This window comes from Phoca vitulina, unplaced genomic scaffold, assembly GCF_004348235.1.
Source record: "Phoca vitulina isolate PV1807 unplaced genomic scaffold, GSC_HSeal_1.0 scaffold10, whole genome shotgun sequence".
NCBI lineage: Eukaryota > Metazoa > Chordata > Mammalia > Carnivora > Phocidae > Phoca > Phoca vitulina.
The window spans coordinates 14,511,051-14,523,147 of record NW_022589713.1 but is presented as its reverse complement, the minus strand read 5'-3'; positions in this window follow the sequence as shown (position 1 = coordinate 14,523,147).

The window sequence follows — 12,097 nt, the reverse complement described above, 5'->3', positions numbered from 1 at the left end:
ACCTCCTCGTTGCCCACGTAACCCAGGCCCCCCTCTCTTGGATCCCCTGGAGGATTTTGCTTCTCTACCATCCACTCCTGCTTCTTTTAATCTTAGCACTGTGTTTTTTCTTTGACAAACTACTCATCATCCATTCAATCCATGGAATTCCGGTGGGAGCTGTTACTGACCTGCTCCCTCAACATCTATATATTTTAGCTCCAAGGCGGACATGTCCCCTGGGCCTGGTCAATTCGCATATTCCATCTCTTTGTCCTCAGTGACTTGTATGGGATTGGTCACCTTGCTCAAGTTGATCTTATGAATTATGGCCCAGGGATTTTGTGGGAACTATTGACAAAGAAATTCCTTCTGTCTGTTGCTTTGCCAAGCTGGTGACCAGGGGTCACCATGAGGAGGGTAGTTTCTTGAGAAATGGAAACAAAAGAGAAGGAAGTAATATCAAGAGATGAAGCATGACATACTTTCTGACAATGTCTTTTGAGTATCTGGATCCAGTCATATTTACCAGATATGCCCACTGGATTTTTCTATTAGTCAACAGATACCCCCTCCCATGTGTCTTTCCTCCAGCTGGCTAAAGCTGTGTCTCTGTCACTCGTAGGATCCTTTCATAAGAGGTTCCTAGTGAATACTTTCTGATACACACTAGTGTACAATCCAATTAAAACTAGTCTATCCTGTCTCCCTGGGGACAGGCTCTTAGGACAGTGGTGCATGGTGATGTTGCCCAAGAAATGAGTCTGTGTTCATGAGCCATTGGGAGAGGGATGTTGGCGGGGTGGGTGGGTTGTCAGGAAAAGGGTTTACATTCTGATAGCAGTTTTTTGGAGCCAACACTTCTTCTTCTCCTTCTCCCTCCCCTTCTTCTTTCTCCTCCCCTTCCTCCTCCTCTTCTTCTTCTTCTTTTTAAAGATTTTATTTATTTATTTGACAGAGAGAGAGAGAGAGAGAGAGCATGCACAAGCAGGGGGGAGGGACAGAAGGAGAGAGAGAAGCAGACTCCCTGCTGAGCGGGGAGCCCGACATGGGGCTCAATCCCAGGACCCTGAGATCATGACCTGAGTCGAAGGCAGACGCTTAAGCAGATGAGCCACCCAGGCGCCCCCAGCACTTCTTTTTTGGTTAACCCAACATAATGATTGTGAGGAATGCAGAGAAGGAGGGATTGGGAATGAATCATTACTAACTTCTTTGTGCTAGGTACTGTGTCAGATGCTTCACATGTTACCTCAATCCTTACACAGATCTTATGTATATTAGCATCGCTGTTTTACAGATCATAAAATACTATCAACAGTAATAATAGCTACTATTTATTGAGTGGTATGTTCTAATGTTGACTCTAATTCTACTTTATCCATTATAATCATAATAACCTGCAAGGTAGAGATTACAATCTTTATTTTATGGATGATGAAACCAAGTTTCAGAAAGGTTAAGTTCACCATCACACAGCTAAAAAAGAGGAGAACTCTGCATTCAGACAGACCCAATTTGAAAGTAGCTTGAGGGGTGTCTGGGTGGCTCAGTCGGTTAAGCGTCTGCCTGCAGCTCAGGTCATGATCCCAGAGTCCTGGGATCGAGCCCCACATCAGGTTCCCTGCTCAGTGGGGAGCCTGTTTCTCTCTCTCCTTCTGCCTGCTGCTCCCCCTGCTTGTGCCTGCTTGTGCACTCCCTATCAAATAAATAAATAAAATCATTTAAAAAAATGAAAGCATTTTGATATGAAACAGATCCACATTAATAGGCTTGGTGATGGGTCTGGTCAGGTAGATATTTTGGGCTAAGGAGGGCCTTTCAGTATGCCTGATATTGAAAGGGGAGGAAGAGCTCAATGGAGTAAATCATGTATGGTGTTGCCCACCTCACGCCCTGGCTCAGTGACCGTCAGCTTTTTTTGGGACGTTTGGTCGCGTTACTTGCTTAACAAGATCTAAAGGAGTTCTCTACCCAGAACTTTAGAAAGACAAGAAGGAATAATTAAGGACACAATGTAGAACACAGCTTTCATCCAGCCTATATATTATAAAATAAACCCACACATATGATAAACATACTGGATGCTCCTTATATTTGAGCATCTGGTGTGAATTACTAGTTGGTAAAATGTAGAGCTGGCTGGGATTAAGGGTGCTTGCCAGGGCCTATTAGTATTCTCTCCTTATGTTGTGTGAGTCCTGGGATTGTGAGTCCTCTGTTGATCTGTGCTAATGTCCTGTGGTGATTTGTGTCCCGCATCGATCCATGCCAGCCCACTTGAGACGTGTACTCTTCTTTCTGAATCAGAGTCGATATCCAAGTTACAAAGTGTTCTCTTAGAATGCAACCACTTGGAGCTCAGTCTTAAAGGTTTATCAATTGCATTTCAGTCATGCCATGTAGTCCTGTCCCAAGTGTTAAATTAATTAAACAAAGAGGCCATTAGACTGAGGTGGCCCAAATGCCACAGCTGCTTATGCAGCAAACCAAAATCTCAGCCTATAAACGCCTCAAGCTTATGCAATTGAAATTCTAAAGACAACCAATCACAGCCAACTTGACTTTCAGCTGCAGCCAATCAAATACTTTCTTGCCTTCATACCTTCTCATGATGAGTCTTCCCCTTAGCAGCAGTCAGCAGAGCGCTCTGAACCACTTCTGGGTTGGTGGTGCCCCGTTACAATCAATTTTTGCTCAAATAAAATGAAAGTTTTTAATATGTCTCAGTTTATCTTTTCGCAGCACCCATGGCTATATGCTTGTGGTAGGCTGGAAATGACTCCCACAGATGTCCGTGTCCTAGTCCCTGAAGCCTGGGAATCTGTTACCCCACATTGTGCGAGGTACTTTGCAGATGTGATTAAGTTCAGGATTTTGAAATGCGGAGATTATCCGGATTATCCAGGTGGACCCAATGTAATTACAAGGTCCTCATAAGAGGGAGGATCAGGAGGCGCAGGAGGCTCAGCGTCAGTAGAAGGAAACACGATAGCGGAAGCAAGAGGTTGGAGCGAAGCAAGGAAGGGGTGATGAGCCCGGATGAGCCGCCGTGAGCGGCGCACCGCCTCACCTCCAGAGGCAGAAGAAGGCAAACAGCCTCTCTCCCTGAGCCTCCAGGAGGAACCTATTCTACTGACACCTTGACCTCGGGCCCATGGGCCTGATTTGAATTTCTGACCTCTAGCACAGTAAGATAATAAATTTTCGTTGTTTTAAGCAACTAAATTTGTGGTAATTTGTTACAGCAGCACATGCTCCAGACCAAAGCTTAGATGTTGGAGGGATTTTTTTCCTCCGGCAGATGCCTTCTGCAAATGCCTGCCACACAGTATTTTAGTGACGTGCTTGTGAAGGTGTACCCGTGACTTCCCCTGCTCCGTCTAGGTGGGTTTCACGGGTTCCTCTGGCTTTAAGAGGGAAAAGAATAACTTCTGATTTGTGTGCATCCTCAAAAACGTTCCCCCTCGCTGGGAAGGCCTTTATTCTCCACTCACTTCCTGTGTCTCACTAGCAAATTGGTCCCCCGTCACAGGAACTGCCAGTAAAAACTGTCCACTTGCTCTGTCGCTGGGTTTTACTGTATAGAAGAGTTCTGGTTAGTTGACTAATACAAAGTTAACAATTTAATTCACATTTAAAAGTTGCAATTTGGAGACTGCCGTGGAAGGCCAGCTTGCACTGGGTTACTGAGGGCCTCGAGGACCATGACTTCATCACAGTACTTGGCCTCAGCTGGACAGGAGAATGACTTGACTTGGGATAGGACTTGGGTGTTATTGGAGCCAATTAAACTCAGAAGAAACTGGTGATTAAGCTTGCTTTTGTCCATCCATACCGGGCATATTTAATGCTGGCGACTGGTATTTATACTTGCCATTTGGGGGCCATTTAAAGGGAACTCTTGTTAGCAGAACCGTGCTTAGCAACTATGAAGTCAGCACAAAGGGAAGTGTTAATATATAAAGGTTTAGAGGATATTTAATTCAGGACAGCTGTTTTCCAAAGAAGACATTAAAAAAAATACTTGGTGAAGTCTAATATGTGAGATATCAGGGGAGAGCTGTTCTGGGTGCACTGGGGTGGGGTTCCTCCTCTTTACCTCCGGTGGCCCCTGAAGGTCCTGGGGGAGCCGCTGTGGCTCCGGCAGGGACGGGCCTCGTGCTCAGCCCTGAGTCGTGGCAGAATACACCTTGTAGATGCCAGCCGTGCTGTCTCTCCCATTCAGACTGACAGCGCCGGACACACACTCTGTGATGGGGTCTCTGGGCTTCCCCTCCGAGTGCTCCAGGCCAGCCAGACCCCTTTGTGTTCCAGAGTCTGTTCTTCAACTGGGTACAATACAATTGATTAGGATTTATTTTTCTAAATTACAATTACGTTTCAGTTTTGTTTCTTTGAAATAACACCCTGGTTCCCTTGATTGGAGTTTTGAATGTTCCCAATCTCTTCAGTCACACATTTACAATCTTTTGGCTTATTTCTACAGATGACTAAATTCATGCATTATGTATGGGTTTTACGGGTGGTGCCTCAGAGGGCAAATTTATTCCTGAATATTTGCTGAGTGCTGTGGTCACTCCCATGACTTATCCACATGTGTGGTGATGGTCCTGCTATGAGTGGAGCTGCCTACTCTCCTCCTGGGAAGCCCACCCAGTAGCTTGGCAAGGGTGCCTGTGAGGGGGGCAGAGAGCATGTTTTTTTCTTTCCCCCTGAAATTTCTGAATGGGGAGGGGATTGTAAGTGTTGGCATTGGATTAGAACGGTCAAAAGTGTAGAAACTCAGCTTTAAAACTTGAGAACCTCAAGTCATGGTTCTCTTTGTTCTACCACAAGGCAAAACCCCCATGTTTTTCACCAATCTAGAACAGAAAAACAACTTGAACACTCAGGTACAACTCACCTGATAATGACACTTCAGTCCCCGCATCTCTGTGTTCGGTGAGACTGTGCTCACTCAGCTTTGCTTGGTTCAGGACCCATATTTTTTATTCTCTTCCAATCAACTGCTATTTCGGTTGTGGTTGGTTGTGACTTCTTTCTTGTAATTGTGTTTAATTAACATCGACGTAAAAACAATAGTTTGCTTTCCCCCGGCATCCTACAGGGGCTGTGCAGATATTGTAGCTTCCGGTCTCCCTCTCTGCTCCTGCTGCTCTCTCCTCACCACCAGCTCTGCCCTCACCTGGCTCAGAATTTCTATGAAAGTTTGAAGAGGAAGCACGACGACACCAGCGCATCCCAATCGCTGCCCCCTACACCCCGATACTTCCGTCACGAGCAGCCATGCGGTTCAAACACTTGTCCCGTCTCCCGGGGGCATCGATATTTCGAAATCTGTTCAGAGACCCTCAGGACCCACCCTGTCTCCACAGAGGGCTTTCTCATGTGACACAGCTGAGCTGTGTGTCTTCATCACTTGAACTTGACCCACTCCTGATGCTCTCCAGGGGATCCACACAGCATGGGAGATCCGTCACTGGGCTAATTATACACAGTGGAGAAAAGTTTACTTCTCAGAGCAGGAACCCTTTGGAGGTTAAAGCCGCCATAAGTGCTTGTGAAATGTTGATGCCTAGAGAGAAAGAGCTCAAAAGCCCTCCGGTGGTTCCAGGCCACTCGAGAAAGGCAAGTCTAGTGGGTGTTGGAGGGAGGAGCCGTCACTGTAACATGTGTGATGGCTGGAGGTCGGCTTAATTGAGCTGCTAAGTGGAGTTGTGTGTGTTTTTTCCTTGTTACTGTGGGGGGGTCACAGTTTTTATGGTTGTACTCGTTTCATCTTTCTTATAGCCGGCTTGGCTTATTGGCACAGCTGGGTGTCGTGGACTGAAAATGATTAGGAGTAATTTTTTTTTTCCCTTCAAATGGCAAGCCTCCTCTAACTCTTCCTGGGTTATCTGTCAAAAGTACTTAGTATAAGCTGACTTGTGGTAGGCGAGTGACTGAAGTGGATTTGCTTGCAGCTTCTTGGCATGTGTTTCTCAAAACGTTAGCAGATAAGGATACTAGCAGGCACTTGATACACCCACGGACCACCATTGTCATAGAAAAAAGATGCGAGACAAATTTTAAAAAAGTAAAATGAAAGCTGTGTTCAGAATAAAAAACAACAGTTTTCTCCCAGTGAGAGACACGATAGAGTTTGCCATCCTTCACTGATGAATCCATGTTTGTGTACAGACCCTATAATATATCTGTCCAGTGGTGGAGCGTCTGAGCCACCGATGAATTTCTCTATCTAGTCTATTGCTTTTTAGTTTGTATTTCTCCTAAATTTGGAAATCTGAATTCAGAATATGTCTTCGGTAATGGAGGGACATGTGGGGTGTCTCTATCAGACAGTTCTGGGTATCTGACTGGAACATAAACCCCAAATTACAGAGGGCTTTTTCATTATTGGCTTGGTGCTCATCAGCCCCTCTTTCAATGAGCATGTCCTGCTGTGGAAATAGGAATGTTTTAGCAAGGAAGACGATAGTGAGTGGAGACCTTATTTATTTTTTGGTGGTATTTTTGTAAGTCTTCTTCATATTCTTTTGTAGCATTTAGATATGGCTTTTTAAATGTGGCCATGAATAAACCATGTATTTCTCTCTCTCAGGAGAGAAGAAAATCATTTTTGGAAAGAGCCCCTACCAGGGATGGAGCTGTTTGCCTCGCCGGTTGTTTCTCAAAAATTTAGATGTCTGATTTCCAATATTAAAAGTCTGGTATTTCAGCTCTGAAGTGATGGGTTCAGGCTGTTGAAGACACTGAATAAAGGACCGTGATATGTATGTAACTTGAGCAAGAGTTAAATGATCAATTATAGAAATGCTCTCTACTGGCTTCCAGAGTCAAGAAGTCAAAAATATTCACCACTAAAAAAAAAAAACAAAACCCCAAGCCCCCCTCCCCTTGACAGAGTATTTGGGTAAGTGAAAGCACCAGGAATTCACTGTCCATTCTTTACAAGGCGCACTGAAAAACTCAATAATTTGTGGCAACAATTTGATTTGATATGCATTTTTAAAATGTTGAATCAAGACCATGGCTTAAAATGCCATCTATATGCTGGTGGTTCTCACAAAAAGAAAATTGTGGGTCTAGCCTGCTGGTCTCAGAGGAGCATGGGAGGTGCAGAGGGCTGGTCCCTCCGTGGGACCGAAACTGCCCTTGTGGTACCCCGCCTAGATTAGTAGACCCCAAACGCCTCACAGACACGTGAGCTGAATAAACGCTTCCTGCTTGTGGTGTTGAGATTCTGTAGTTGTTCATTATGCCGCAATAGCTGCCAAAAATACCTCCTTTCTAGCATTACCCTCATAGAATCTATTTTCAACACAGAAGGTGGAATGATCCTTTTAGAAGCCTGATTTTGTCAGTTCTTTTCCAGATAAGACTAGAACTTTTTTTCCACAGATATCGCTATGGTTTGCTCCCTCACCTTTGTCAAGTCCTTGCTCGAATGCCACCTTCTCACAGAGGCCTACTGATCATCCTATTTGAAGTTCCAACCTCCACACTACTCCTCACCATATAGTCCCAACCTCCCTTACCCAGCTCGCTTTTCCTCTCCTATAGCGTTATCACTTCATAATATATATACATTCATTGTTAAAATCTGTCTTTCTCTGCTAGAATATAAGCTTTGACGAGGGTAGGAAATATTTGTTGTTATTGTTTGCTCATGCATACTAAGTACCTGGAACAGTGCCTGGTGTATTGTAGGTACTCATTAAATATTTGTTGAATAAAAGTCAAGATGTACATTTGTGACCACTGAAGTTCTCTCCAAATAATGCAGTGTGTGGATGGACATTTTAGTTTGCCGAGCAAAGGGTTGGCTACCTAACAGTATTTTGTCAGTATGATCCTAACACAACCTTTCTAGTCTACCTGAGACGGCATAAAACAGTCATTGTCAAGGTGGAAAGTCTTTTCTATAGAAAGTTGTTTCAGTAACAAAGAAAATGAAAAATTATAGGGCATTTTTTTTTTCACTTATTTATCTAACATAAGCCAAGAGCTGATTTATACTCTATTCATTGTTGGTATTATCCAGCTGAAAAGTGAAGATACCACCTAGCAAACTTACATGATCACAAAGACTTTTCACCTCGAAAATTGTGTGCTGAGTTTACTCTTGTTTTCCCTGTAAGCATATTTATAACGAAACTGGTTTAACAAACCTTTTGACAAAAGTATGGCCTGACCCATTTGGCTGTTAGGCACACAACTTTGAATGATGTGTCTGTGGTTTATGACTCTTCTTCAACTTTGGGCCAAATCTGTCCATTTTGTACTGGAACGTATTATTTTGTACTTGTTCTAGACAAATTCAAGGGTTTCACTAGAGAAAAGAAGAGCTCTTTGAGCTCTGAAGATGAAAGTAAGGCTTTATACCCACCTCGGACAAGTTTTGTACCAGATGATGTCCTGCGAGAGGGGGTGAGGTGATCGTTGCTGAGTTTCAGATCCTCTTGCTCTGTGTCATCCTCGTGGACTCACCCACCGGACCAGCCACTAGAGCCACAGTCCATGTTCTCACTCAAGTCTTGTTTGCTACCTATGTGTATGTATACCATTTTCAATCATAGTATTTACATTACTATGTCTGTCTCTAACGCTAGAGTGAACTACTTTTGAATCACTGATCCATTTTTACGAATTGTGATGACAGGCTGCTAACAACCAAAAATGCATATTTGACTAATGTAAAGATTGATGCCCAAAGAAAGAGAAGATATGTTAATCAAGATGAGCTGCATCCTGTTAACTGAAGAGTAGCTAACTGAAGGGTTGCTGGAGCAAACTATCCTTATAAGTCATGGACAAATTCTAAAGTAGAAGGATTTCTGTGAAAATCACAGTTCAAATTACATTTAAAATGAATGGCCTGGCTGTGAACCAAATGGTTCTGTCATGTTACTTCTAAAACCACCAACCTGCCTGCAGACCCCTTGACAGATAGTTAAAGACCACCTGTTAACCAAATCCCAAGCCTGAGAAACACTGCTCTGGCCTCAGCTACACAAAGTGTGGTCCAGGGACCAGCAGGTCAGCCTCATCTCACCGCTGTCTGGAAACACAGAACCTCGGGTCCTACCCCAGACCTTCGGAATCAGAATCTGTGTTTTAATAAGGTCCTCACGGCATTCCAATGCACATTAAAGTCTGAGAAGCTATTCTAGACCTCTTTTTCTAAGATGGGTACCAGGAGGGTGTACTTAACTCTCTTAATAAAGAAGAGCAGCATCACAGGCTTTCAGGATGTCAATCCACACCAACTGAATTGGCAATCGAAGAGGAGTAGAATACGCCACTCCTGAATGTGCCACTTTGGCCATGGGGATCAAGTTGAGCTGAAGACTCTGGGCTCAGCAGACTCAGGAAGAACTTTTTACCTCCTTCTTCACTGCCTTAAAGAATTTACATAGACCCCCTCCCCCAGAGCTATCACCAGAGATAACTTTTTACATAACAATGACTTATCTGTATAACAGAAAAGTTTACCAACATTTGCTCTTCCCATCTTTCTGTGAATCCTCTTCCTCCCCTTTGAAGCCCCAGGTCGCTACCCCTTCTCCTGAGCTCTGTCAGCCTCAATTACCTGACTGCCCGGGAGTCTCATATTTTTATGGGGCTCTTGTATGTACAGAATTTGTTTTCCTCTTGTTAATCCATTTCATGTCAATTTAATAATTAGATCAGCCACATGAACCTAGAAGGGAAAAATGGAAAAGTTTGTCGCCCCTCGGCAACCCCTGACTGACCCCAAAATCATCTCTTCATTTCTGGCGGGCACAGCCTGCGGGGTGAGGGTGGCGGGCAGGGGTGGCTCTTGGTCAAGGTTTCACCAGGAAAAGGATGCACTGGGAGACCCATAGCCAAGGTTGACTGAGCCAGGGTTGGGCCACATTCTGATGCAGTGCTCATCTTTGGATCCAGTGTTATGAAAAGGAGCAATTTGAAGTGATTTGGCAGATGATGTTGCGTGGTCACGGGGGCTCGAAGGGAGCAGTTATTTTTTCCTCTTTTGTTCAAGCAGCAGCTGTGGCTCCCTATAAATGATATCCCAAATGTGTTGTATGCCAGGGATTTAGAACTTGATGATTCACAGGTTTTTTGAGTTGGTGGTGCTTGTCTAGCTGGACAGTGGTCTCAACCATGCGTGTAGTTACGGCCGGAGGGTTGAGAATTTGCGTCCTCAGCAACTCTCGGTTAGTTTTAGCCAATGTGTTCCTTATTGTTCCAGCAAGTGTGATACCACTGGACAGGCCCTAAGCCTCCAGCTGTCATGGCTTGCTCCTGTTCATTCTTCTTTTTCCTTAGATGATTGTCCTCCCCACATTTCCGGCTTTTGCAGCCCATCCTGACCACCACTTCCTCTAGGAAGACTTCGATGACTTTCTGCACCTGGATCATGTCTCTCCTTCCTAGAAAGTCCTTGTAATCTAGTGGTTCCCAGCCTTGGCTGCACATTAGAATCATCTGGGAAGTTTTAAGAGATCTCACTGTTCAGGCCAGAGCCTGAACCAAGGAAGTCAGAATCAAGGGGGTTGCGACCCAGGCATCAGTAAACTGTAAACTCTCCAGGTGAGTCCAGTGCTAAGCCAGGTGGAGAAGCAGTCCCATAATCCTTTTCCCTTCAAGGTTCCTCTTATACCTAACTCTGCTATAGACCACACGAGAGACCACTGTTTTCACTTTATCCCTGTGCCCAGATTGTAAGCTCCCAGAAATCAGGGGCAGAGTTTGCTTACCTCTCTATCCCTCGATAGTATCTAGCATGCAGCTCAGGGAACTTTCACGTTGTTTCCCCTACCAGTCACTCCCCACCCCCCACCCCCGGTGGGGCCCTTGGGTGACTGCTGACTCTGATCAGAGGGGGTGGGATAACTGTGGCTCTTGTTGCTGCCATCACTTCCATTTCTGGATTCAGCGATTAGAGGTAGGGGAAGGCAGATATATATGTGCTGAGATATGCCCAAAGCTCTGATATTCCAGGACTTTTATCCATTAAGCAAAGAATTGTATTCTGCTAGAAAAAAGTGTGCTTAAATGTGTAGAAGACTATAGATTTCTTTTTGTCTGTTTAGGAACTGTTCGTTTGAATTATCTTTGCTGCCTGACAAATTACTGCAAAATCCAGTGGCTTAAAACCACAGTAAGCATTTACTCACTCCCATAGGAATCTGAGAGTGGTTTCATTGGGTGGTTCTGGCTTAGGCTTCCTCATGAAGTTGCAGCTGTGGTCATAGGAAGGCCAGAAGGAGGTGAAGGATTCACACCCAAGGTGGTTCATTCACGTGACTGACGTGACTTCACATGACTGACAAGTTGGTGCTGATTTTTGGCAAGAAGCCTCAGGTCTTTGCCATGGGACTGCTTGAGTGTCTCTACAACATGGCAACTTATTTGTCTTCAGAGTGGTCCAAGATAGCAAGGCACAAGGGGAAACGTCTTTTATAATTATGTACTCTTATCTCTACCATATCATATTGACTACATAGGTCAACATGGGAGGGGACAACAAAAAGGACTTGGCTTTTCTTTACTGGAGGAACTGTCATTGAAATGATTCTGCTTGGTCCTTTATAGGATGGGCATGTGATGTAAGCTGGCCAACTCGATAACTGTGTCCCTTGGGTGAGTATTATTGGTGTAAAGGTGGGCATGTGATGGACACAAACTAGGCCAACCACTGTCATTCCTAGGATTTTGCTAGAGCAATCGAGAAAAAATGTCTTCTTGGTTTGGGGATTATTGGCTGTAGGAGTAATGGAAGTCCAGGGCTGATGGTGGGCATCCTTGCAACTGTTGGGTGGGCCTGGGGAGAACAAGGCAAAAGTGGAGAAGAGCAGAGTGTTTGTGTGTGTGGGGGGGAGGGGGGAGAGGCAGAAAGGGAGAGAGAGAGAGAGGGAGAAAGGGAGAGAGGAAGTATCGATGCAGGAGAGCGAGGTTCTTTCTTGTCTCACGGAGTTGAATGAATGTCTGAATCTCAAGGACAAAGGAGAGTGAGTAAAGTGATAGAAGTTTATTAAGCCAGGATACAGACAAGGCTCTCAGGAGTGAGAGGGGTCCCGACAGGGTTGCCACTGAGGGCTTTTAGGGATGGTCTTTTATAGAAAGC